We start from the raw sequence: 27,760 nt of genomic DNA, 5'->3' as shown, positions 1-27,760 counted from the left end.
GTAAGGCGCGGCTGTCCTAGGAGACACTTCACTGAGCATTTTGCTCTCGCTTCTCTTAGATAGTTTGTCAACTTTGCGTTGAGGTTTTGGGGGTTTTTCGGTGTCCAGTGCTGAACACTGACAAGGTCTCTCCCTTCTGGTAACAGCCCTAAGTGTAAAAAAAGGAACGATGTTCTTATGTAGGTGGTGGTGTCACCCAAGTGTGGGGGAGTCACTGGGCCCTGTACCCCCGTCTGCAGCCAGCCATGCAGGGAGAACAGGAGAGTCTGAGGCCACGGGACATGGCGTAGAACATACTTAGCGCTGGGACTAGAAGCAGCAAGACAATTCAGCTTGGGAACAGGGAACAAGACAAGACAATTTAGCTTGGGAACAGCTATCTCCCGAGCTCCCCGAGACAGTCCCACTCGCCACAGCCAAACTCCTCCTCCGGCTGTTCTCCTGCTTCCCCGGCCAAAGGTGTCACCTGGTCGCATCCCCTCCCGGATTCAGGTTACGAAGGGCCTCTGCCATAGTGTGCCTGCAGGAGGCTGAGACACCTGAAATTCCCCTCCGCATCTAGGGGTGAGTGCCGTGCCCAGGGAAACTGAGGCACGCACAGGGGGTGACTACAGGACAGTCGAACTCACATGCAGCATAGCAAGGTGAATACAATCCCCACTTCATCCCAAACCCCAACCCTCAGCCCCCCTCCCGGGGCTGTCTCCTACTGTGGCAGTGGCCGAGGGCTCCCAATCCCTTTGAAGCGTAGGGCCCTTGGGCATTTGTCCCCTTCCCCTGGCCCCCGTGTCAAGCACCCCCACGGAACTCAGCAAGTGGGCCCCACCAGCAAGCAAAGTGGGGGAGGAACGGTGCCTGCTGGTCTCACGTTCTCCCCTGCGTTGGGAGGGCCAGGGTCTTGGGGAGAGGGGCTCCCTGGCTGGGTGGCAGGAAAGGTCATAGCCCCTGCCTCTCCCCATGAGCACGCCCCCCCCCCCCGCTAGGGTGCTGAGAATGGGCCAGCTGGGAGCCGGCCCTGAGAACACACTGCTGCCACCAGCACCCCCTTCCCCCCCGAGCTCTTGTTCCAAGCGACCGCCTCTCCACGGGGCCGTTTTTAGAGCTGTGGGTTTAGAACCTTCAGCAACACACGCAGGGAAGAGTTTTACGGCAAATTTTAATCTCATGTCCTCTTGGCTCCCCCAGTCTATTCAGACACTGGCCGTCTGGACTTGGGCGTGGCACATGCTTGTGGAATGGCTTCATGGCCACTCGAATGGCCCTTTCCAAGGTCAGACGGGCTGCTCCTAGCTCTGGCCGGCTCGCCACTTGTCAGTTAGCTAGGTCCCCTGCGGAGGAAGCAGAGCTCCACAACAGGGATAGGAGGAGGCGACTGGGTGGGCACTAGGACCCAGCGGTGCCCCAGATTTTCAGATGCCCCACTGTGATATAGTGGGGGTGCTGTCTGCTCTGTAACCCGGTGTTCCCACCTGAGTGTGCTGGGATGTGAGATTCCCACTGGCTCACCCACATTTGCAAGGGCCCAGACATCTCATCCCAGCCTGAGCAGATAACAAGGCTCTTTCCAGGGGGAGAGCCAAAGGAAGGGAGGTGGAGACGGACACCTGGCTGGGGGGCAGGGCCTGGGAGCTGGGGAGTTTTGTCAGAGGAAAACATGAAGAGAAGAGACTAAGCTGAGTACTGGGGGTTCGGGCCCTGTGGACCCCTGCCCCAAGGGGTGTGAGGCTGCCTGGCCCCTCGCTTTGATGCCCACATAGAACCCAGGCTGTGCTGTACCTCGCAGAAGGAATAAACCTTCTCTAGTCTACTAGCTGCCAGAGTCTCATCTTGCTGGAGATGGGGTGCAGGGTCGCAGGGTCCCTGATGCATCGCCACACCTACGCTGCTGGGTATTCTGCGTATGGGTAAGAATGGCCCTGGTGCTCTGTTTCCAGGGTGGGTCTAAGGGCTCTAAAATCTCACCTTACTTGGATTGCTCTGAAATGTGATGCGCTGTGGGGCAGGCGAGTGATGCAGCTTTCTAGCTGCCCCCAGTGCTGCCAGTTCCAATTCGTACCATTTTACACACGGAGATTCAAGGCCTGAATCCCACAGCCTGGGCACAGGGACCATTTCCCTAGGCGGGTGAGAAGCACTGGGATGGGTTCCCTGGGAAGGGGGTGGAATCTCCATCCCTAGAGGTTTTTAAGTCCTGGCTTAACACAGCTCTGGCTGGGTTGATTTAATTGGGATTGGTCCTGCCTTGGGCAGGGGGCTGGATTCGATGACTCTGGAGGTCTCTGCCAGCCCTGGGATTCTGTGGTTCTATGAAACGCACGTCACTCTGTGCATCTCTACGGTGGTGGGACACAAACCGTGTGTCAAGAAACCGTCTGGTCCAAATAATCGATTTTTTGATTGTGCCGTTTGCCCCCCACCTCCAGGTTGCTGGACTCATCTTCATTTTCGTGGTTGTTGTGGGCTTTTTCATACAGAAGAAATGCCTGGCTCCGTGCTGCACTGACGAAAATAAAAGAAACAAGGCCCCCACTGAAGTGGGGGTTCCTCTGAGCACAAAGCAGAAATGCGTGCAGGCAGTGGTGACGGACATCCTGGAACCTCGTGTCTCAGAGTGTGTGGATAAAGTTTTGGCCGTTGTGCAAGCAGAGGGCAATCAAAGACCTTAAAAAGGAGCCAGCTAGCAAGTGTGAAAAATTGTGACTGTGTGTGTGTGTGTGTGTGTGTGTGTAATAGAGTTCTACGGCCCTCTTCTCCCGCCCCCTTCAGTGGGCATGGACAAGACCCCGAGTCCCTACGTCAAGTCCCATTCACGTGGGACCCACTGACCCAAAGTCAATAAACAAAGTCACTGTCTGGCCCTTTAAGGCAAGAGTTGTGTCGGCGGGTCACGGATGTGGTGGGGCCGCACCCCTGGTAGGGGGACCCACCCTACTCCACCGGGTCCCGGCCCAGGCCCCTCTGAGTGGCAGGACAGCCCGCCACTCCCTAGGCGGGAAATCCCACTGAAACACGCCAGGGTTCCCGGGGTGGGAGGGGCTGTTCCCGCCCCTGTCCTGGACCACTCCGTACTTAGTACGAGTCTGATGAGGCCTCTTTCCACGTTCTCGCAGGGTCCTCTGCATTCATGGGGGTGACTCCTCCCCTACGGACGACACCCCGACTGCCCCTGATACCTCTGCCGCTGCTCCTGGGGTCGCTGGTGGCTGCTGGTCAGGAGCTCCCTCCCTAGGCCCTTCCCCTTCGGCAGCCAGCCTAGACTGAGCCTTCCCAGGCATTTATAGCTGAGATGTGGCCTGGGCATGCTCGGTAGGGCTGTGGGGGCAGGGCCTCTGCAGCTAGGGATCCCTGGATGAGCCCTGAGAGTTCAGTGCGGGGCTGCCTCGCCCCATCACAGGTCCTTAATAATGGGACATTTTGTGCCCTTCTCTTGACCAAAAAGCTGAGCTCAGCACCCTAGCTATTGGAAGTTGATCTCCAAGTCGTTCTGGTGTCCAGAGCCCCAGCGAGGGTCCCGCCAGCCCCCCGCCCACTAGACACAGCCCCGTGCGCCCTGGCTCTGACATCACCCGCCAGAACGACACCCGCACCCCAACGGGACGTGCAGGCCCAGCCGACGGGAGCGCTGAAATCGACAGGGTCCAGGAGGAGTTTGGGCCAAAGCAGGACCCAGCTGTGCCCGTGCACAGTCCTCAGCCAGTCCCGTGAAGCCTGGGGAGGGGGGCTGGTGGGGGCCCAGGAGAACGGGGGGCTCTGAGGGGGTTGCTAGTGAGGGGTCTCGCAGGCCAGTGTGGCTCACAGAGGAGCGCTGTGTGAGGGTCTCGGGGCCTTGCCGCGGGGGGTCCCCCGTCCTGGGCTGCCCGTGGCTCTGACTTTGAGTCGTTCACCCAGATTGGACCCTCTCTGTGGGGCCCCACAAACCTGTGAAATTCCACCCGGCACCTCCCAGAATCTTCGCACACCCCCATCCCAGCGCACAACTCCCCCTCCCCCCTCCCACCCATCCCATCCTGCATGTCTAAAAGAGGGGTTCCCACGCTGGGGAGATAAAGTCACGATGCGAGTTCAGATTTTAGTGGGGGTGGGAGCGACCTGAGCGTACTGTGATGGGGGGAGAGTGAGGGAGAACATGGCAGGGGGAGGGGAGAGCAGACAGAGAGCCGTGGCTTCAGCAGCGTTACTGAACATGCTGTAAATGGGCGGGGGGGGAGCCCATTCACCCTCCCCCCTGCACACATCACCTCTTTCTAAGGCCCTGGGAAACCCTCGATCTTGGGGCAGAGAACTCAGCAATTTGCTGACATTAGCCCTGAATCTAATTCCTTTATCATTCCTCCAACAATAACACATTCTCCCCTCTTGCGGCAAGTCACAAGGGACCTGGGTTCGCCTGAGAACTGTAAGATATATTCTGCTTCGTTACAAACTCTGCAGAGAAAGGGAGGGGCTGTCAGAGGCTGTCCCGGGCTCTGTCTCAGCTCTAGGGGGGCAGTGGGGTCTAGCGGGTTAGAGCTGGGGGTAGATTTATCTGGGCTCTCTATAAGGACATGAGTACGGCCACGCTGGCTCAGATGAGTGGTCCGTCTAGCCCCCTGTCTAGCCCCAAAGAGGCAATTGTCAAATGGTCCGTCCCCTGTTGTCCATTCCCAAAGAGACACCAGGGAGGCTCCCTCCAGTTCTCTCTCATTCCCCTTCCGGGGTACATCAGCAGGCATGTGGCTCACCTGTGGCCTCCACGCCCAGCCCCCTCCCCTCCAGGGCAAGCCACAGTTAATATGGGCCACGCCCTGGCAGCAAGATGTAATGCAAGGGGGAAGGAGGGGTCCCAAGCCCACCCAAGGACCCTCCGGTGGCAGCCTTGTCCTGCCCTTCTCTGCTCCCCTTCACGGCCTTCTGTTCCCGGGGACTCCTGCACCCTCCTGGCCCTTGTGGCAAGGCCGTGGCCTGGCAGGAATCAGGCAGGAGCCTCCTCCTCTAGTCCCCTGAGCCTGCCCAGTGCTGCTCTCACAAAGGTGCTTCCTTAGGAACCAGGTCCTGCACCTTCCCTGGCCAGGCCCTGAGTGCCCTCTTTGCTGGGCAGCTCCCTATATGCTGGGCTGCCCCAGGAAGCCCCCTAATCGATTCTTTACAAGCTTCCCCCGATTGGCCAGGGCTCTGAGCTGGCTCCTTCCAGCCGCATTGCCCCCTTCTGGCCAGTGAGGCAGGTGCCCCACCCCAGGGAGGAAGCCGGTGGCCAAGCAAGTGAAGGCCTTTCGGGCCACCTGGCACACGACCTTTGGAGAACGATGGATCCTCACCATCTAGGGTGTCAGTAGGGGGGGCTGGACCTCAGCCATTCTCCTACAGGCTGGATGTGGGGGTGGGTGCTGATGGAAACGATCTCTGTGATGTATGTGTGTAGGCAATACCCTCTATCTGGGCTGTGGGTGACCCCTATTGGCCTGTGTCTGTAAGTCTGTAGATGGTGACCCAACTGGATTCCACCTGTTGAGGGCAGGGACTGAACAAAGGAAGGGAGTGTTTGGGGAAGAGTCAGTCTGTCGGTTGGGGGAACTATGAAGGGGTCAGACTAAGCAGAGGGTTGGGAGTTTAGGCATCTCATTCCAAGGGGTCTGAGGCAGCCTGGTCCTGACTCCTGTAGCCACATCACATCTATGCTGTGCTGTATCCTGGAGAAGCAATAAACCCTCTCTATTCTACTGGCTGGCAGACTCTGTGCTGGCTGCTACGGGGGTGCAGGATTGGGTGGAGATCCCCGATGCACTGTCACAATCCCAAGAACCAATATGGCAAGTCCAGGTTGGGGAACATAACACTCGGCTTGTGTTAGGTCAGAAGTATCCTATCTGCACATGGGGTTAATATGGGCAGAACCGGGGAATACCTGGGCGGGATGGTCACAAGCACCCCCGTCCTACAGTGCACAGAGACGGTATCCACTCAGCACTGGGTGGAACAGGGAAATAGAATTCGTTGGGCGGGATCGCCAAGGCTCAGTGGTGAGGCTCTGGAGGGTGGAAGATGCCTGGGAAAGGTGGGTTTGGTTTGGGTCCTTTCTCCCTGCAATTTGGAAACTCCTTATAAGATTTACATCCCCGCTGTGCAACAACTGCCCCTGACCGCACCCCTGAGGATGCCAACTAATAGGACTAAAGCAACACCTGAGCCTAGCTGGATAAAGTGGGACACCGGGACACACCTGTTAAAGCAGCTCCGGGCTGAGCCATGTCCAGTACAGCCCCTGGGAACCCGGGCCATGCAAGGGACTAAAGCCTTGCAGCTGGCCACTGAACTGCCTGCAGATTGCGCTTGGACTGACGTAGCCTGTGCCCTTCGGACAGGCCTAACGAACACTCATTCACGCCTCCCTCAGATTGTTTATACTCTTGGAATTTTGTTCCTGCTGATTGCTCTGTTCATGTTACTGAGGGCAGGTATAAGGCTGTGCCCTGCCCTGGCTGCTCCCCAGAAATCGACCTCGTGGATGACTTGCCTTTCCCATCTCCCCATAGCATGACCAGTGGAACAAGGTACTGGGCAGTTAGAGCCAGGGCCTGTAGCCCCGGTACCCCGTCAGCCAGTGTGCGGGAAGGAGGGGTGCTTCGGCCCTTCTTCGAAAGAGAGTGGGGGCGTGTTGGGATATGTAAAAATGAAAACGTCTGAAATGGCTCTACATTAGTGGGGAAAGGGTCTAGCCAGAAAAGGCATCGCCATTGCCCATCACACACCTTTTCCCCCTTTGTCCTGGCAGTGACAGCCTTGGAAAATAGATAAGCATGCAGCTTGACTTTGTTGCGTCTTTTGCTTATCCTCATTGGTGCGATATAAAATATCTTCAGGGTCAAATCCCTTGTAATCTCTGTAACATGTCAGTTCATAGTCCAGGAATGTGTTGATTTAATTAGAAATTCTGTAAACAGTAATTCAGGGTGGGTATAATTGTATTGGTTATTTGCTTGTTAATATTCATTTTAGTTAACATTACTAGATAAGGTTCAGGAAAAGCAGTGATCGCCGTGTGAATTAACTTACTAAAATAGATCAAAGATTCTAACGCCTGCCGACTTGTTCCCACTCAGACGCTGTGTTGAATGTCCGAGGGAAACGTGCGTGGGCAATGAAGCAATTCCTTTTACCCCATCCGCTCCTGGGTCCCCTGGTTCTTCTCTAACAACTGCCACCGTAGAGGGATAATTGGTGCTGAGGATAAGCGATGTGGAAAACTAGAAATTGTTTCTAACCTGACTTCTCGAGACACTGCTGAAACCAATGCCCTGCCCTTAGCAAACTGAATCCATAGCTAGACACCACCAATGGGAGCACCAAAAAGGGAGTTTTTTTTAACAAGGCAATATTTTCACTTTCATTTTCACTCAACAAAATTACTTGTCAAAGTCAAGAGGAGTCCCAGAGCTCAAACGTTTCGCCATCGTTTCTCCCTGGCTGTGAGTTGGCCAAGGTCTGGCTTGAGGGGGCAGAATGGATAAGAGGAAGAAATTTTTTGAAACATGGAAAGATCAATTTGGCATTGTCTCGACATCGGTTTGTTCATTGATTTTGATAGCGCTTGAAAAAATCATGGAGGTGGAATTTAAATGTCCCGCAAAGAAGAACTGGAGGGTCTATTACAGTCTCTCCTATTTTCTTATTCCAGCTGTGGTTTTGTTTCTGCTGACTGTGATTTTCCTGCCTATTGTGGGCCAAAAACGTGACCCAAGCTGCTCTTTGCTTAAAGCTCTTGTTCCCTCGCTGATATGGATGACCCTTCTTCTCCTGGATGGACGATACTTCTCTTGCCCTTGTGAAATTTTTCGAAATGAAAGCATCACGGCCACCAGTGTGGACCAGCCCACCGAGTGTTACATAATATCGCAGGTAAGACGCGGCTGTCTTAGGAGACACTTCACTGAGCATTCTGCTTTTGCTTCTGTTAGATTCTCTGTTGACTTTGCGTGGTTGTTTTTTTCGGTGTCCAGTGCTGAATACTGACGGGGTCTCATGTGTTTGGTAACAGCCCTAAGTGTATAAAAAGGAACCAGGTGATGGGGTCACCCAGGTGTGGGGAGGTCACTAGGCTCTGAACCCCCATTCGCAGCCAGCAGTGGCTCTCAGCCAGCAAGGAGAACAGGAGGGTTTGAGGCGACAGGGACAAGCGCTGCCAAGACAGCCCAGCTTGGGAACAGGGGCCCTGAGCCAGGGCTCTGGCTTCCCCCTGCCTCCCCAGCCCCCCGAGACAGCCCCACTGCCCACAGACAGACTCCTCCTCTGGCCGTTCTCCTGCTTCCCTGGCCAATGGTGTCACCTGGTCGCATCCCCTCCTGCACGCAGGTTGCGAAGGACCTCGGCCGTGGTGTGCCTGTGAGAGGCTGTGTGATGGGTTCCCGACCTTGCACCCCCATCCGCAGGCAGACGTGACTCTCAGGCGGCCAGTAGAATAAAAGGTTTGTTGGTTCTCAGGGACGCGGCGTAGCACAGGATGGGGGTGAGCACAGGGACCCAGCGCAGACGCCTTCTTCCTCTCGGGGGGAAGGGCACCGGGCCCTTTACCCCCCTTTCCTGCCTCAGTCGCAGCTCTCATCCTAGCCCAGCCCAGACTCCCAGGCCTAGCTCCCTGCCTGGTGACAGTCCCCGCCTATATCCTGTCTCTGTCTCTGGGAGCAGAGTCCTTATCTTCTCCGTCTGGCTCCCCAGGTGTCTAGGCCTAGTGCACATCTGGGGTGAGTCATCAGGGCTCACACATAACACAATACAGAGACCCAGGGTTACAAGAGTAGCCAGCACCCCTACTGCATCTCCGTCTGTCACAGCCGAAACTCCCCTCCGCATCTAGGGGTGAGTGCCGTGCCCAGGGAAACTGAGGCACTCAGAGGGGGTGACTACAGGACAGTCAAACTCACATGCAGCGTAGCAAGGTGAATACAGTCCCCACTTCGTACAAAACCCCCAACCTTAAGCCCTACCGGGGCCTGTCTCCTACTGTGGCAGCGGCCAGGGGCTACAAGTCCCTTTGAAGGATAGGGCCCCTGGGTGTTTTGAGGAGAGGGTTCCCTGGCTGGGTGGCAGGAGAGGTTGTAGCCCCTGCCTCTCCCCATGATCACCGCCCCCCACTGGGGAGCCGAGAACGGGCCAGCCGGGAGCCAGCCCCGAGAACACACCGCTGATACCAGCACCCCCCTCCGAGCCCTTGTTCCAAGTGACCACCCCTCCACGGGGGCGTTGTTTAGCTGTGGGTTTAAAACCTTCAGCAACACACGCAGGGAAGAGTTTTACAGCAGATTTTAACCTCATGTCCTCTTGGCTCCCCCAGTCTATTCAGACACTGGCCGTCTGGACTTGGGCGTGGCACATGCTTGTGGAATGGCTTCATGGCCACTCGAATGGCCCTTTCCAAGGTCAGACGGGCTGCTCCTAGCTCTGGCCAGCTCACCACTTGTCAGTTAGCTAGGTCCCCTGCGGAGGAAGCAGAGCTCCACAACAGGGATAGGAGGAGGCGACTGGGTGGGCACTAGGACCCAGCGGTGCCCCAGATTTTCAGATGCCCCACTGTGATATAGTGGGGGTGCTGTCTGCTCTGTAACCCGGTGTTCCCACCTGAGTGTGCTGGGATGTGTGATTCCCACTGGCTCACCCACATGTGCATGGCCCAGACACCTCGTCCCAGCCTGAGCACATAACAAGGCTCTTTCCAGGGGGAGAGCCAAAGGAAGGGAGGCGGAGACGGACACCTGGCTGGGGGGCAGGGCCTGGGAGCTGGGGAGTTTTGTCAGAGGAAAACATGAAGAGAAGAGACTAAGCTGAGTACTGGGGGTTCGGGCCCTGTGGACCCCTGCCCCAAGGGGTCTGAGGCTGCCTGGCCCCTCGCTTCGATGCCCACATAGAACCCGGGCTGTGCTGTACCTCGCAGAAGGAATAAACCTTCTCTAGTCTACTGGCTGCCAGAGTCTCATCTTGCTGGAGATGGGGTGCAGGGTCCCGGGGTCCCCGATGCACCGCCACACCTACGCTGCTGGGTATTCTGCGTATGGGTAAGAATGGCCCTGGTGCTCTGTTTCCAGGGTGGGTCTAAGGGCTCTAAAATCTCAGCTTACTTGGATTGCTCTGAAATGTGATGCGCTGTGGGGCAGGCGAGTGATGCAGCTTTCTAGCTGCCCCCAGTGCTGCCAGTTCCAATTCGTACCATTTTACACACGGAGATTCAAGTCCTGAATCCCAGAACCTGGGCACAGGGACCATTTCCCTAGGCAGGTGAGAAGCACTGGGATGGGTTCCCTGGGAAGGGGCTGGAATCTCCATCCCTAGAGGTTTTTAAGTCCTGGCTTAACACAGCCCTGGCCTGATTGAGTTGGGTTTGGTCCTGCCTTGGGCAGGGGGCTGGACTCGATGACTCCTGAGGTCTCTGCCAGCCCTGGGATTCTGTGGTTCTATGAAACTCACGTCGCTCTGTGCATCTCTACGGTGGTGGGACGCGAAACATGTGTGAAGAAACCGTCTGGTCCAAATAATCGATTTTTTGATTGTGCCTCCCCCTCCAGATTTCTGGACTCGTCTTCATTTTCGTGGTCGGCGTGATCTTTTTCATACAGAAGAAATGGCTGGCTCCGTACTGCACTGACGAAGATGAAAGCAACAAGGCCCAAGGAGACACTGAAATGGGGGTTCCTCTGAGCACAAAGCAGAAATGCGTGCAGGCAGTGGTGACGGACGTCTTGGAACCTCGTCTCTCAGAGTGTGTGGATAAAGTTTTGGCCGTTATGCAAGGAGAGGGCTATCAAAGACCTTAGAAAGGAGCCAGCTAGCAAGTGTGAAAAATTGTGACTCTGTGTGTGTGTGTGTGTGTGTGTGTGTGTGTAATAGAGTTCTACGGCCCTCTTCTCCCGCCCCCTTCAGTGGGCATGGACAAGACCCCGAGTCCCTATGTCAAGTCCCATTCACGTGGGACCCACTGACCCAAAGTCAATAAACAAAGTCACTGTCTGGCCCTTTAAGGCAAGAGTTGTGTCGGCGGGTCACGGATGTGGTGGGGCCGCACCCCTGGTAGGGGGACCCAGCCTACTCCACCGGGTCCCGGCCCAGGCCCCTCTGAGTGGCAGGACAGCCCGCCACTCCCTAGGTGGGAAATCCCACTGAAACATGCCAGGGTTCCCGGGGTAGGAGGGGCTGTTCCCGCCCCTGTCCTGGACCACTCCCTACTTAAGAACATAAGAACATAAGAACGGCCGTACTGGGTCAGACCAAAGGTCCATCTAGCCCAGTATCCTGTCTGCCGATAGTGGCCAGCACCAGGTGCCCCAGAGAGGGTTGACCGAAGACAATGATCAAGCGATTTGTCTCCTGCCATCTCTCTCCAGCCTCTGACAAACAGAGGCCAAGGACACCATTTTATCCCCTGGCTAATCGCCTTTTATGGACCTAACCTCCATGAATTTATCCAGCTTCTCCCTAAACTCCATTATAGTCCTAGCCTTCACCGCCTCCTCCGGCAAGGAGTTCCACAGGTTGACAACACGCTGTGTGAAGAAGAACTTTCTTTTATTAGTTTTAAACCTGCTACCCATTAATTTCATTTGGTGTCAGACTTAGTACGAGTCTGATGAGGCCTCTTTCCACGTTCTCGCAGGGTCCTCTGCATTCATGGGGGTGACTCCTCCCCTACGGACGACACCCCGACTGCCCCTGATACCTCTGCCGGCTGCTCCTGGGGTCGCTGGTGGCTGCTGGTCAGGAGCTCCCTCCCTAGGCCCTTCCCCTTCGGCAGCCAGCCTAGACTGAGCCTTCCCAGGCATTTATAGCTGAGATGTGGCCTGGGCATGCTCGGTAGGGCTGTGGGGGCAGGGCCTCTGCAGCTAGGTATCCCTGGATGAGCCCTGAGAGTTCAGTGCGGGGCTGCCTCGCCCCATCACAGGTCCTTAATAATGGGACATTTTGTGCCCTTCTCTTGACCAAAAAGCTGAGCTCAGCACCCTAGCTATTGGAAGTTGATCTCCAAGTCGTTCTGGTGTCCAGAGCCCCAGCGAGGGTCCCGCCAGCCCCCCGCCCACTAGACACACCCCCGAGGGCCCTGGCTCTGACATCACCCTCCAGAACAACACCCGACCCCAACAGGACGTGCAGGCCCAGCCGACGGGAGCGCTGAAATCGACAGGGTCCGGGAGGAGTTTGGGCCAAAGCAGGACCCAGCTGTGCCCGTGCACAGTCCTCAGCCAGTCCCATGAAGCATGGGGAGGGGGGCTGGTGGGGGCCCAGGAGAACGGGGGGCTCTGAGGGGGTTGCTAGTGAGGGGTCTCGCAGGCCAGTGTGGCTCACAGAGGAGCGCTGTGTGAGGGTCTCGGGGCCTTGCCGCGGGGGGTCCCCCGTCCTGGGCTGCCCATGGCTCTGACTTTGAGTCGTTCACCCAGATTGGACCCTCTCTGTGGGGCCCCACAAACCTGTGAAATTCCACCCGGCACCTCCCAGAATCTTCGCACACCCCCATCCCAGCGCACAACTTCTCCTCCCCCCTCCCACCCATCCCATCCTGCATGTCTAAAAGTGGGGTTCCCACGCTGGGGAGATAAAGTCACGATGCGAGTTCAGATTTTAGTGGGGGTGGGAGCGACCTGAGCGTACTGTGATGGGGGGAGAGTGAGGGAGAACATGGCAGGGGGAGGGGAGAGCAGACAGAGAGCCGTGGCTTCAGCAGCGTTACTGAACATGCTGTAAATGGGCGGGGGGGGAGCCCATTCACCCTCCCCCCTGCACACATCACCTCTTTCTAAGGCCCTGGGAAACCCTCGATCTTGGGGCAGAGAACTCAGCAATTTGCTGACATTAGCCCTGAATCTAATTCCTTTATCATTCCTCCAACAATAACACATTCTCCCCTCTTGAGGCAAGTCACAAGGGACCTGGGTTCGCCTGAGAACTGTAAGATATATTCTGCTTCGTTACAAACTCTGCAGAGAAAGGGAGGGGCTGTCAGAGGCTGTCCCGGGCTCTGTCTCAGCTCTGGGGGGGCAGTGGGGTCTAGCGGGTTAGAGCTGGGGGTAGATTTATCTGGGCTCTCTATAAGGACATGAGTACGGCCACGCTGGCTCAGATGAGTGGTCCGTCTAGCCCCCTGTCTAGCCCCAAAGAGGCAATTGTCAAATGGTCCGTCCCCTGTCGTCCATTCCCAAAGAGACACCAGGGAGGCTCCCTCCAGTTCTCTCTCATTCCCCTTCTGGGGTACGTCAGCAGGCATGTGGCTCACCTGTGGCCTCCACGCCCAGCCCCCTCCCCTCCAGGGCAAGCCACAGTTAATATGGGCCACGCCCTGGCAGCAAGATGTAATGCAAGGGGGAAGGAGGGGTCCCAAGCCCACCCAAGGACCCTCCAGTGGCAGCCTTGTCCTGCCTTCCTGTTCTCGGGGACTCCTGCACCCTCCTGGCCCTTGTGGCAAGGCCGTGGCCTGGCAGGAATCAGGCAGGAGCCTCCTCCTCTAGTCCCCTGAGCCTGCCCAGTGCTGCTCTCACAAAGGTGCTTCCTTAGGAACCAGGTCCTGCACCTTCCCTGGCCAGGCCCTGAGTGCCCTCTTTGCTGGGCAGCTCCCTATATGCTGGGCTGCCCCAGGAAGCCCCCTAATCGATTCTTTACAAGCTTCCCCCGATTGGCCAGGGCTCTGAGCTGGCTCCTTCCAGCCGCATTGCCCCCTTCTGGCCAGTGAGGAGGCTGCCCCACCCCAGGGAGGAAGCCGGTGGCCAAGCAAGTGAAGGCCTTTCGGGCCACCTGGCACACGACCTTTGGAGAATGATGGATCCTCACCATCTAGGGTGTCAGTAGGGGGGGCTGGACCTCAGCCATTCTCCTACAGGCTGGATGGGTGGGTGCCGATGGAAACGATCCCTGTGATGTATGTGTGTAGGCAGTACCCTCTATCTGGGCTGTGGGTGACCCCTATTGGCCTGTGTCTGTAAGTCTGTAGACGGTGACCCAACTGGATTCCACCTGTTGAGGGCAGGGACTGAACAAAGGAAGGGAGTGTTTGGGGAAGAGTCAGTCTGTCGGTTGGGGGAACTATGAAGGGGTCAGACTAAGCAGAGGGTTGGGAGTTTAGGCATCTCATTCCAAGGGGTCTGAGGCAGCCTGGTCCTGACTCCTGTAGCCACATCACGTCTATGCTGTGCTGTATCCTGGAGAAGCAATAAACCCTCTCTATTCTACTGGCTGGCAGACTCTGTGCTGGCTGCTACGGGGGTGCAGGATTGGGTGGGGATCCCCGACGCACTCTCACAATCCCAAGAACCAATATGGCAAGTCCAGTTTGGGGAAAATAACACTCGGTCTGTGTTAGGTCAGAAGTATCCTATCTGCACATGGGGTTTGAGACAGAGCCCCCCGCTCCCCCACGCTTTATGAAATGGACCTGTGCATGTAACGATACATAACTCAAAGGTGGTTTGAACGAATTATTTCATGTAACCCATCGATCTGCATGTCATGCTCTGCTGGTTCTGTTCGTCTTACTCCGTTGTATGTCTCATTTGCGTGTGTGAAATTAGACACATGGAGGGGGGATACTTGGTGAGTTCCAAATGTGTGAATGGGAGATATGGTGGGTGTTACCCGCAACTGTTACATTATCTTCCGTCTGAGCAGTGGTTGGTAGCGAGTGGCCTCAGCTCCTTAACAAAAGGAATAGGAAAGGAGAGGCCTGGGTCTTTGGCTGGGCTGCCCCTGAAGGAGGGGGCCAGGGACCCCAGGGGGTGGAAGACAGCCCTGGTTTGGAGGGGCAGCTGGAAAAGCGGTTTTCAGGTGAGTTTGATGACGTTTGTACTGAGGTTTCAATGTCGAATTCGCCAAGCGGTTTTCTTTTTTTTTATTTGTAACCTGCTTTGCTCTGCCTGTCGTCACTTATTCCCACTTCAATCCTGCTGCTTCCACTTAACAAACCCATTTTTCTTTCTCTCACACCCAGTGTAAGCAATTGTTCCCTGGGGGCAACCAGCGTGGGGGCTCCCCTAATTCCTCGGGGTCTGATCCCATCTGGGGAGCGCTCTCTCAGGAGGCTGGGCCCTAAACTGCACTCTCCTTGGCCTTGAAGCGGTTCAGTGTCTGTACTGCTTCTCCGTGGGGGTACAGGGCTGAGCTCGGGGCCTTAGCTGGGGGAGACCCGTGGTGAGGAGCCACAGAGAGCAGGAAGGCAAGTGGCAGGGGCCGTGTCAGCCCCCCGGGAGATCCCCCTCCCGAGGGGTCGTCTGTGACCGCGCCCCGTCACAGTGGCGCAGTGAGCCGGGTCAGTGTGCACAGCTAGTTGCTCTGGTTGCTTGTCGCAAGGGGATGTGGATTGCAACAGCTGTAAGCGCTGAGGAGAGGGGATCACCACGCAAAGGGTCTGTTGATTCACTTACAACAGGGAAGGGAGGGGGATCTCACTCATACACTCAGCCACACGGACAGTCCCAGGCAGGACGATAAGGCAAGCAGAAGGCAGGTCACGGCATCTGATCATCCCCAGTTGACTCCTGAGCTGGTCTGCTGGCCGGGCGTTCTGGGCAGGGCTGTCCTTAGGATTTATGGTGCCCTACGCAAAATTCTTAAACTGTGCCCCTAGGCCTGACTTGCTCTTCCACCCCCTACTCCCGCCCCTTCCCAGAGCCCCCAGCAGCCAATCCCCTCCCTCAGACTGTGCTGCAGTCGGCTCTCTCTAGCACACTGGTCCCCAACGCAGTGCCCGCAGGCACCATGGCGCCCGCCGGGGCATTTGTGTGCGCCCACCGGCGCCGGGTGTGTGGTGCTCGGGCGGCCCCAGCCCCGGGGCACATGCGGGCGCTCGGGTGCACGGCACTCAAGCGGCACCGGTGCCGGCCCCAGGCGCGCGGCTCAGGCGGCAGCGCCGGCCCTGGGCCCACGGCACAAGGCGCTCGGGCGGCCCCAGCTCCGGCCCTAGGGCACATCCTGTGCTAGCTGACTCTTAGCTGCCTGCCACGATGCACTGCTTGTCATAGCAGCCAGGCAGCTGCTCTCTCCTTACCTCCCCTGTCTGGCTTATACAGTCACACGTATTTCTCCATCATTAGCTCCAAATCAGTCACTGAAGCACCCGAAAGAACCCCTCCATTGAGTCCCCCTTTAATTCGGATCCATTCCCTTAGGCGTCCGGGCGTAGGTGCTGCACTCCACCCTTCTGGGAGTCCTTTACACCTCCATTTCCTTCACCCCACATGGGCATCTTGTTGTTGGGAACCTGGACTGTGCGCCGTGGGGTGCTAGCCTACCACGTTTCAACGCACCCCAGTCCCCCACAGTTCACCGTTTCAACTTCCCGGGGGGGAAGGACTTATCCTGTTGACTTATCCCCTCCTCCCCGGCATCTCCACCAAAAATGTCGCAAGGGGATTGGATTGTGACTGCTGTAAACACTAAGGAGAGGGGATCACCACGCGGGAGTGTAAAGGGTCTGTTTATTCATTACAACTGGGAAGGGAGGGGGATCTCACTCATACACTCAGCCACACAGACAGTCCCAGGCGGGACGATAAGGCGAGCAGAACGCAGGTCACGGCATCTGATCGTCCCCAGTTGACTCCTGAGCTGGTCTGCTGGCCAGGCGATCCGAGCAGAGGGCGTTCTGGGAGGCTCTATTGATGGTCACCCCACTGTGTCTCTGTCCCTCTGTCCTTTTAGGATCAGCCACGTGCAGCTTCTGTGTCTCTGGGCCTCTAGGGGCGTGTGCTCTGTTGTTTACTCCTGCGGTTTACCTCAGAGTTTTCCCGCCTCCGGTGTCCACCTCAGACACTCTTCTGCACTCACTCAGGGAAGGAATAGGGGTTCGCAGATAACACTTGAACAGTTTAGGGAACCAAATAACATCATTAAGGGTATGTCTAGACTACATGGCTCTGGCGCCAGAGCCATGTAGATTAGTTTACTAGACATACCCAATTGAAGTGGCGATTTAAATAATCGCCGCTTCGTTTAAATTAAAATGGCTGTTTACGTCCCACGAGGCATAACGGGGAGGTCGACAAATGTCTTGGATGTCGACTGTGGAGCATCCAGACTAGCGCGCTGAGCCAACAAACAGCTGATCGGCAGCCATTTTAATTTAAATGAAGCGGCGATTATTTAAATCGCCGCTTCATTTGGGTATGTCTAGTAAACTAATCTACATGGCTCTGGCGCCAGAGCCATGTAGTCTAGACATACCCTAACAGGTGAGAAAGAGAACGACATCCATTTTAACTCATTCCTTGCTCCTCCTTTGCCTCCAACAGTAGTGATTCGAAGTGGGTTCTACGTGTGGTTTTTGGAAGGCAGAGAAAGGGGTTACTGGTTTGTTATTTGCCGTTTGCTTATGTCGAGTCAGGGAAATGAGTGAGAGGGAGGTGCAGAAGGAACGGGAGCGGTACAGAATCCAGGAAGCAGCCAAGGCGGCGGAACACCGGAGACCGGTGGAGTGAAAGCGGCGTGAGATAGAGGCCATAAAACCCAAGCTGCCCACGGGGAAGCCCTAAAATGAATCCGACTTGGAATGGACAGAGAAGGAAGCGCTGGAAGAGCTGCTCAAGAGAAGAGGGGGAAAGAGAGGATGCAGGATCTGGCCATACTGGCTGAGCACGTTGTGCCGTTGATCCGGGGAAATAGCCTCTGTAAGGTGGCTGAGTCCATCGCAGGGGTAAGGAATCTTGTGCTGAAATCCCAGATGGGGAGGGATGTGCCACAGGCGCTGGGGAGAGGACAAGAGAGAGTCGGTCTCATTCTCCTCCAGCTCAGCTGGACAATTTGCAGGAGGAAGCCAGCCTTGACCCCGAGTCATTGTCCAGGATCAGTGGGTCTGTCCAGGCTGGGGTATGGGTACAGCAGGGGGGCAGATCCAACCCTGGGAGGCGCAGAGGTGTGTGCCTTGGAGCAGAGCCTTAAGGCAGAGGCTGGAGACCAAAAGGCTACTGGGGGAGGTGAGGAACCCACAGGCCTGGATCCTGAGAGTTTACCCCCTAAGGAAACAGGGCAGGCTGCGGGGCTTCTCAAAGAAGCTGGGTGCTGGGTGCCTACAGCTGGACAGGTGGCAGATGGCCCTGAGGAGGGGGTCCTCCGTGTTTGACGGGGGTGCTGGGAGACAGATGCTGGGTGTGTATCTGCAAACCCGAGCTGCCCATCGGTCAGCCATGCTTCAGGGGGGAGTGGGGAGTCTGGCCTTTAGCCTCATGGAAGCAGAAACTCGGTACGAGTGGGAATCCCACTGGGTCAGAACACACAAGCGTCAGACACCGAATTGGCACCGGATTTGAGACAGGGCGGTAGAAATCCCAGGCTGTCTGTAAGTACATGGGCCTGCTAATATAACACCTCAGGGAAGGAGTGAGGAATACCTCAGCAGCGGGAGGGATAAGCCTTTCTTTAGGGAACAAATTCCTTCCCAGAGTCTGCGAGGGGTGCTGGCTATGGCCCACACATGCCTCACGGATGAGAGAGAGACACCGATTGTGCAATGCACCTCTTGGGACATAGAGAGTGGGAAAGGGGGAAGAAGTACGGTGCCACACAAATGATCTAGAGAGGAACAACCAACTTGCATGGCTGTGTAGGAGGGGAAACTGAGGCACGCCGCCTCACAAACAATACCAAGACATTGGCATATGGAGCGACGTTGCTCTCTGCATTTGGGGGGCACTGCTCTACCCCCATGTGTTTTGGATCATTGCGGGATAGGAACCTGCAACTTTGGAAGACCTGCCAGGATGACAGCATAAGCTTTGGTGACACTGGATCATTGTGGGATATCATTGATCATTGTAGACGGAGCGTGGTCCTGCCTTGAGGGTGGGGGGCTGGACTCGATGACCTCTTGAGGTCCCTTCCAGTCCTATTATTCTATGATTCTATGATTCTGGATGGTTGTACAGCCAAGCCCAGGTGGATGTCTGGATACACGGCCTTCGCACTGGACACTGTCCATCCCTCTGGCAGTAATTTCAGGGGGCGGGTGTGACGGACCCCTCCCCCATGCTTTTTGAAATGGACCCATGGACGCGACGATACAGAACTCAAAGGTGGGTTGAGCGAATTATTTCATGCAACCCATCGATCTGCATGGCACGGTCTGCTGGTTCTGTTCATCTTACTCCGTTGTATGTCTCATTTCTGTGCGTAAAATTAGACACATGGAGGAGGGATACTTGGTGAGTTCCAAATGTGTGAATGAGAGATATGGCGGGTGTTACCCGCAACTGTTAAATTATCTTCGGTCTGAGCTGTGGTTGAAAGGGAGTGGCGTCAGCTCCTTAACAAAGGGAATAGGAAAGGAGAGGCCTGGGTCTTTGGCTGGGCTGCCCCTGAAGGAGGGGGCCAGGGACCCCAGTGGGTGGAAGACAGCCCATATTTGGAGGGGCAGCTGGAAAAGCGGTTTTCAGGTGAGTTTGATGACGTTTGTACTGAGGTTTCAATGTCGAATTCGCCAAGCGGTTTTCTTTCTTTTGATTTGTAACCTGCTTTGCTCTGCCTGTCGTCACTTATTCCCACTTCAATCCTGCTGCTTCCACTTAACAAACCCATTTTTCTTTCTCTCACACCCAGTGTAAGCGATTGTTCCCTGGGGGCAACCAGCGTGGGGGCTCACCTAATTCCTCGGGGTCTGATCCCATCGGGGGAGCGCTCTCTCAGGAGGCTGGGCCCTAAACTGTACTCTCCTTGGCCCCGAAGGGGTTCAGAGTCCATACTGCTTCTCGGTGGGGGTAGGGAGCTCAGGGCCATGGCTGGGGGAGACCAGCAGAGCTGGCCCAGCAGGACCGGGCAGTGAGGAGCCCCAGAAAGTGGGAAGGCGAGTGGCAGTCGCTGTGTCAGCACCTCGGGGAGCACCCGCGAGGGGTCGCCTGTGACTGCACCCCGACGCAGGGTTAATATGGGCAGAACCGGGGAATACCTGGGTGGGATGGTCACAAGCACCCCCGTCCTACAGTGCACAGAGACGGTATCCACTCAGCACTGGGTGGAACAGGGAAATAGAATTCGTTGGGCGGGATCGGCAAGGCTCAGTGGTGAGGCTCTGGAGGGTGGAAGATGCCTGGGAAAGGTGGGTTCGGTTTGGGTCCTTTCTCCCTGCAATTTGGAAACTCCTTATAAGATTTACATCCCCGCCGTGCAACAACTTCCCCTGACCGCACACCTGAGGATGCCAACTAATAGGACTAAAGCAACACCTGAGCCTAGCTGGATAAAGTGGGACACCGGGACACACCTGTTAAAGCAGCTCCGGGCTGAGCCATGTCCAGCACAGCCCCTGGGAACCCGGGCCATGCAAGGGACTAATGCCTTGCAGCTGGCCACTGAACTGCCTGCAGATTGCGCTTGGACTGACGTAGCCTGTGCCCTTCGGACAGGCCTAACGAACACTCATTCACGCCTCCCTCAGATTGTTTATACTCTTGGAATTTTGTTCCTGCTGATTGCTCTGTTCATGTTACTGAGGGCAGGTATAAGGCTGTGCCCTGCCCTGGCTGCTCCCCAGAAATCGACCTCGTGGATGACCTGCCTTTCCCATCTCCCCATAGCATGACCAGTGGAACAAGGTACTGGGCAGTTAGAGCCAGGGCCTGTAGCCCCGGTACCCCGTCAGCCAGTGTGCGGGAAGGAGGGGTGCTTCGGCCCTTCTTCGAAAGAGAGTGGGGGTGCGTTGGGATATGTAACATGTAATAGTTCTGAAATGGCTCTACATTAGTGGGGAAAGGCATGCAGCCTTACTTTGTTGTGTCTTTTGCTTATCCTAGTCATGGGCGCTATATAAAATATCTTCAGGGTCAAATCCCTTGTAATCTCTGCAAACTGTTAATTTGTAGCATAGCCATGTGATGATTTCATTAGAAAGTCTGTGAATAGTAATTCGGGGCTGGTATAATTATATTCATTATTTGCTTATTAATATTCATTTTATGGGAGTTAACATTACTAGATAAGGTTCAGGAAAAGCAGTGATCGCCGTGTGAATTAGCATACTAAAATAGATCAAAGATTCTAACTACTGCCGACTTGTTCCCACTCAGACGCTGTGTTGAATGTCCGAGGGAAACGTGTGTAGGCAATAAAGCAATTCCTTTCACCCCATCCGCTCCTGGGTCGCCTGGTTCTTCTCTAACAGCTGCCACTATAGAGGGATGATTGTCGCTGACAAAGTCTCGTCCAAGGAGATGCTGAGGATAAGCGATGTGGAAAACTAGAAATCGTTTCTAACCCGACTTCTCGAGACCCTCCTGAAACCAATGCCCTGCCGTTTGCAAACAGTCTTCATAGCTAAACACCACCACTTCATGGGAACCCCAAGAACGGGGAGGTTTTTTAACCAGGCAATATTTTCACTTTCATTTTCACTCAACAAAATTACTTGTCAAAGTCAAGGTGTCCCAGAGCTCAAACGTTTCGCCATCGTTTCTCCCTGGCTGTGAGTTGGCCAAGGTCTGGTTTGGGGGCGCAGAATGGATCCGAGGAAGAAATTTTTTGAAACATGGAAAGATCAATTTGGCATTGTCTCGACATCGGTTTGCGCACTGATTTTGGTAGCGTTTGAAAAAATTATGGAGACGGAATTTAGATGCCCCGAAGAGGCGAGCTGGAGGGTCTATTACAGTCTCTCCTATTTTCTTATTCCAGCTGTTGTTTTGTTTCTGCTGACCGTGGTTTTCCTGCCTATTGTGGGCCAAAAACGTAACCTAAGAGCTTCTTGTCGGGCTTTGATGAAAGCTCTTGGGCCCTCGCTGATATGGATGACCCTTCTTCTCCTGGATGGACGATACTTTACTTGCACGTGTAAAAATTTTCTAAACATAACCACCCTGACCTGTGATGAGGAGCAGCCCATCAAGTGTTATGTAATATCGCAGGTAGGGCGCGGCTGTCTTAGCAGACTCTTCACTGAGCATTTTGCTCTCACTTCTCTTAGATTCTTTGTCGACTTTGCTTCGGTGTTTTGGGGTTTTTTCGGTGTCCAGTGCTGAACACTGACGGGGTCTCAAGCGTTTGGAAACAGCCCTAAGTGTATAAAAAGGAACCAGGTGATGGGGTCGCCCAGGTATGGGGGGGGTCACTGGGCCCTGGACCCCCATCTACCACCAGACGTGGCTCTTAGCCGGCAGAGAGAACAGCAAGATTTCAGACGACAGGGACAAGTGCTGCCAGGACAACCCAGCTTGGGAACAGAGGGACCCCGAGCCAGGGCTCTGCCCTCTCCCTGGTTCCCCAGCCCTCCGAGACAGCCCCACTGCCCACAGCCAGGCTGCTCCTCTATCCTGTCTCCTGCTTCCCAGGCCAAAGATGTCACCTGGTTGCATCCCCTCCTGCACTCGGCCATGGTGTGCCTGCGGGAGGCTGTGCGATGGGTTCCCGACCCTGCACCCCCTCTGCAGCCAGACGTGACTCCCATCCACCTAGTAGAGTAGAAGGTTTGTTGGTTCTCAGGGACACGGCGTAGCACAGGATGGGGGTGAGCACAGGGACCCAGCGCAGACGCCTTCTTCCTCTCGGGGAGAGGGGCACCGTGCCATTAACCCCCCCCCCCCGCCTTTCCTCCCTCAGTCGTATCTCTCATCCTAGCCCAGCCCAGACTCCCAGGTCAAGTTCCCAGCCTGGTGACAGTCCCCACCTATATCCTGTCTCTCTCTCCGGGAACAGAGACCTTATCTTCTCTGTCTGGCTCCCCAGGCGTCTAGACCTAGTGCACATCTGGGGTGAGTCATCAGGGCTCACACATAACACAACACAGCCAGGGAGAAACCCAGGGTTACAGGACTAGACAGCACCCCCACTACGTCCCAGGCTGTCACTGTCAAAATTCCCCTTCGCATCTAGAGGTGAGTGCAGTGCCCAGGGAAACTGAGGTATGCAGAGGGGGTGACAACAGGACAGTCAAACTCACATGCAGCATAGCAAGGTGAATACAATCCCCACTTCGTACAAAACTCCCAACTTTAAGCCCTACCTGGGCCTGTCTCCTACTGTGGCAGCGGCTGGAGGCTCCAAGTCCCTTTGAAGCATAGGGACCCTGGGAAATTGCCCCTTCTCCCTTCCCACCTCCCCCATGTCGAGAAACCCCACGGAATTCAGCAAGTGGGCCCCTCCGGCAAGCAAAGTGAGGGAGGAATGGTGCCTGCTGGTCTCACTTTCTCCTCTACGGCAGGAGGGGCAGGGTTTTGGGGAGAGGGGCTCCCTGGCTGGGTGGCAGGAGAGCTCATAGCACCTCCCTCTCCCCATGAGCACGCTCCTCACAGGGGAGCCAAGAACAGGCAAGCTGAGAGCCAGCCCTGAGAACACACCGCTGCCACCAGCACCCTCCTCCGAGCCCTTGTTCCAAGCTACCGCCTCTCCACGGGGGCCTTTTCAGAGCTGCGGTTTTAGAACCTTCAGCAACACACGCAGGAAAGAGTTTTACAGCAGATTTTAACCTCAGGTCCTGTCGGCTCCCCACAATCAATCAGACACTGGCTGTCTGGACTTGGGCGTGGCACATGCTTGTGGAATGGCTTCCTGGCTACTCGCATGGCCCTTTCCCAGGTCGGACGGGCTGCTCCTAGCTCTAGCCAGCCCGTCACTTGTCAGTGAACTAGATCCCCCACGGAGGAAGCAGAGCCCCAGAACAGGGATAGGAAGAGGTGGGTGAGTGAGGGGGGGCACTAGGACCCAGCGGTGCCCCAGATTTTCAGATGCCCCATGCCGGTGGTTATTCTGGATGTGGGTAAGAAGATCCCTGGTGTTCTGTTTCCAGAGGGGTTCTAAGGGCTCTAAAATCTAAGTTTACCTGGATTGCTCTGAAATGTGATGCGCTGTGGGGCAGGCGAGTGATGCAGCTTTCTAGCTGCCCCCAATGATGCCAGTTGAAATCTGTACCATTTTACACACGGAGATTCAAGGTTTGAATCCCGCAGCCTGTGCACAGGGACCATTAACTATTTCCCTAGGAAGCACTGGGATGGGTTCCCTAGGGAGGCAGCGGAGTCTCCATCCCTAGAGGTTTTGAAGTCCCAAATTGACAAAGCCCTGGCTGGGTTGATTGAGTTGGGGTTGGTCCTGCCTTGGACAGGGGGCTGGACTCGAAGACTCCGGAGGTCTCTTCCGGACCTAGGATCCTCTGGTTCTATGAAATGCACGTCACTCTGTGCATCTCTACGGTGGTGGGACACGAAACGTGTGTGAAGAAAAAGTCCAATCCAAACAACCCTTTGTTTTCTTTGGTGCCATTTTTCCCCCTCTCCAGGTATCTGGACTCGTCTTCTTTTTCGTGATTGCTGTGGGATTTTTCGCAGAGAAGAAATGCCTGCCTCTGTGCTGTCCTGTCGAAGACGACAGCGACAAGGCCCAAGAAGGCATTGTCATGGAGTCGCTTTGAGCGCAAAGCAGAAATGCGGGCAGAAAGGAGTGACAGATGTCCTGGAACCTCATGTCTCAGAGTGTGTGGATAAAGTCTGGGCCGTTATGCAGGCCGAGGGCAATCGAAGTCCTAAATAGAGGGGCCAGATAGCAAGTGTGAAAAATTGTGACGGCGTGTGTGTATGTAATAGAGTTCTACAGCCCTTTATAGCGGGACATTTTGCACTCTTATTTTGACCAAAAAGCTGAGCTCAGCACCCTCGCTATGGGAACATAATGGCTACGTCTAGACTGGCATGATTTTGCGGAAATGCTTTTAACGGAAAAGTTTTCCGTTAAAAGCATTTTCGGAAAAGCACATCTAGATTGGCACGGATGCTTTTCCGCAAAAACACTTTTTGCGGAAAAGCGTCCGTGGCCAATCTAGACGCGCTTTTCCGCAAAAAAGCCCCAATCGCCATTTTCGCGATCGGGGCTTTTTTGCAGAAAACAAATCTCAGCTGCCTACACTGGCCCTTTTGCGCAAAAGTTTTGCGCAAAAGGGACCTTTGCCCGAACGGGAGCAGCATGGTATTTCCGCAAGAAGCCCTGATTTCTTACAGTAGGAAGTCAGTGCTTTTGCGGAAATTCAAGCGGCCAGTGTAGACAGCTGGCAAGTTTTTCCAGAAAAGTGGCTGATTTTCTGGAAAAACTGGCCAGTCTAGACACAGCCAGTGAGATATAGGCCATCGTGTGCCAGCAACGCCTCTCTGCCATGTATATCGGACACACCGGACTGTCTCTGCACAGAAGAATAAACGGGCACAAATCACGCACCAAGCATAACAACATACAAACGTCAGTGGGGTAGCACTGCAACCTCCCTGGACACACCGGTCCTGACTTGCAAATTGCCTTTCTTGAGGCAAAAAAAAAAAAAAATCCTCCGAAAACAGACTGCATCACTGCGGAGCTGGAATCCATGGGCAAATCCATGGAAAGAGATTGAAATAGAAAGGGGGAATGGCCCTGCTATCGCAATAGGTGATTTCTCCTTGAGATACCCTCACCTCACCACCCATGGAGGCGAGCCTCCTCCGCTCTGTTTTACTTAACGCCGATGTTGCACGCCTCTCTCTGTACCCCGGCTGTTCCTTAGCACCCGAGGAAGTGAGCTGTATCTCACGCAAGCCGATGCCCCTAATAAATGTGTTTGCCTTTAAAGTGCAAAGGACTCGGGGCGGACTGGCCCGGCGGAAACCGGGAATTTCCCGGTGGGCCGTCGTCAGATGGGCCGCCGCTCCTGTGAGCGGGGCCGGCACATTTCTAGGAGGCGGTGCGGAATTCCGCCTCGCAGGAGGAGCAGGCGGGGAGCCCCACGGAGGCCGCCCCGAGCTGGGAGCCCTGCGCCCGGCTGCTCAGAGCTCGTGCTGGATTCGGGGTGCTGGGAGCTCTGCGTGGGCCCGGGGCTCTGCATCTGGCCACGGCGCCTGGGGCAGGAGAGGGTGGCACTGGAGAGCAAAGCGAGCCCTGAGTCGCGTGCGGGGGGAGGAGAGGAGACGGCAGCAGGGGACCAATGATGGGAGATGATAATGACACGGGGCCCACGCCGGCCTCACTCCTCCGCCTCGTTTCCTTGCAGGGGCTCATCAGCACCAGCCAGAGGGTCCGCGTGATTCCCGGCTCACTGGGCTCGCGCCGCTCCGGAGAGTCGCCCTGCTCGGGGACTCCCTGTTGCACCCCCCCTTGCGTGTGCCCCCCGGCAACTCCTCCTCCCCCGCCCGTGTACCCCTCCCCCGCCTGTGTTCTCTCCCCTGCAACTCCCCTGCCTGTGAACCCCTCTTGCCCGGCTGTCTCCCGTCTGTGTGCCCCTGCCCACTGTCCCGCGACCCCCCCCCAATCTCCCCCCTCTCTTCTCCCCAGCTCGGCCTCTGTCCAGCAACTCCATCTCCTGGCTCACTGCAGCCCTGCTGGGACCCCATCTCCTCTCCCCCCCCCCCCACCTCCCTGCTGCCCACCTGGATCTCCACCTCCTGTCTGGCTCTCTACACAATCCCCCCTCCCCCTATTCTCAGATCCCTGAACCCTCCCCCCCCCCCCCCCCACACACCTGCCCAGGAATCCAGCCCGTTGTGTTGTGTCCTGTCACCCTGCGGGGGGAGGGGAGGTTGCAGCCAAACAATTTTTTGCTTGGGGGCGGCAAAAAACCCAGAGCTTGCCCTGGACGCAGGGAAAGGGGGAGGGGCACGCAGGGGCGCCGTCATGGGGAGGGCTGGTCTCCGCCCAGTTCCCGGGCCTATTTCGAGTGCCAGTCTGCCCCGCAAAGGGCTCCTTGTGGTTTCTGCGGAAACAGACTAACCCGGCTCCCTCTCTGAACGCTTCGGCGCCCAGTTCCCACGGTCCCGTGCTCTGGATGGAGAAGTCCACGTCCGCCTCTACGGGGCGTGGGCTGTGATAACGAAGCAGAACCAACCCCGCGCTGAGTTGCAGCAGGTTGTGTGTGTGCTTTGCCTTACTGATCGGACTCATCGGCGTACTAATCCACCTTTGGCAATTGCAAAAGGCCTGCTCTGGGAGAAGAACTTAACAACTAAGAAGAGCGAGAAAACTCAATCCATACGCTTGCTGGAGCTGTAGGCCAGTGATTCTCAACCTTTTTTTAATAAAGTACCCCTTTCAAAAAAATTCTAAGTACCCCCTTTTTCAAAAAAAAAAATGGTCAGTACCCCCAGTACCTTCAGTTTTCAGACACTTTTTTTCTACTATTGCAACACATTTGTTTAAACAACTTAATTGTACCCAGGCGGGCGATGAAATTTTTGGGTGTAAAAAGTAAAAAAATAAGAAAATGCTGCCAAACTTAAAACAAAAATTTTGTTTTCTCCGAGTTTCAGTTGTGTGGATGTAGCCATCAGACTTTTTTCGAATACCCCTAAGGGTACTTGTACCACCGGTTGAGAACCATTGCCCTAGGCCTAAAAACGGAACAACGACAGACCCGATTTCCTGAAAGCTGAGTAGGGCGTGTCATGAGATGAAAAGGGTCCGGATGCTGAACCTGAAATATCTCCCACCAGTTCAGTAAATACCCTGGGAAAATCCATAGCTGATTTAGAAACCAGCACCAGAGAGAAAGGGAGAAAAAAAAGCCGAAAGCTCCCTGGTGATCTATTCATCTGTTCAGTTGTGTATTAATAACATAAGAACAGCCAGGCTGGGTCAGACCAAAGGTCCATCTAGGCCAGTGTCCTGTCTGCCCACAGTGGTCAATACCAGGTGCCCCAGAGGGAGGGAACAGAACAGGGAACCATCCAGTGATCCCCCCCCTGTCGCCCATTCCCAGCCTCTGATAAACAGAGGCTAAGGACACCCTCCCTAAAAATCCTGGCTAACAGCCACTGATGGACCAAACCTCCATGAATTTATCTAGCTCTTTTATGAACCCAGTTAAAGTCCTGGTCTCCACCGCATCCTCTGG

At 55.6% G+C, this 27,760-nt stretch overlaps 1 long non-coding RNA gene across 2 annotated transcripts; it reads left to right on the top strand.

Annotated features, from left to right (window-relative positions):
* Nucleotides 1-14,649: 14,649 nt before the first annotated feature.
* LOC112544656 (uncharacterized) lies at nt 14,650-24,685 on the top strand. 2 transcript variants are annotated; one of them, XR_012898870.1, is made up of 3 exons: nt 14,650-14,766; nt 20,991-21,824; nt 24,191-24,685. It is a non-coding gene; the product is annotated as an uncharacterized LOC112544656 (long non-coding RNA). The 2 variants fall into 2 exon arrangements; XR_003087999.2 differs by lacking the exon at nt 14,650-14,766 and adding an exon at nt 18,953-19,364.
* The last annotated feature ends 3,075 nt before the right edge of the window (nt 24,686-27,760 follow it).

Source organism: Pelodiscus sinensis, unplaced genomic scaffold (genome assembly GCF_049634645.1).
Source record: "Pelodiscus sinensis isolate JC-2024 unplaced genomic scaffold, ASM4963464v1 ctg59, whole genome shotgun sequence".
NCBI classification, from domain to species: domain Eukaryota; kingdom Metazoa; phylum Chordata; order Testudines; family Trionychidae; genus Pelodiscus; species Pelodiscus sinensis.
Note: the sequence above shows the minus strand (reverse complement) of the source record. Positions and strands in the feature narration are given on the sequence as shown.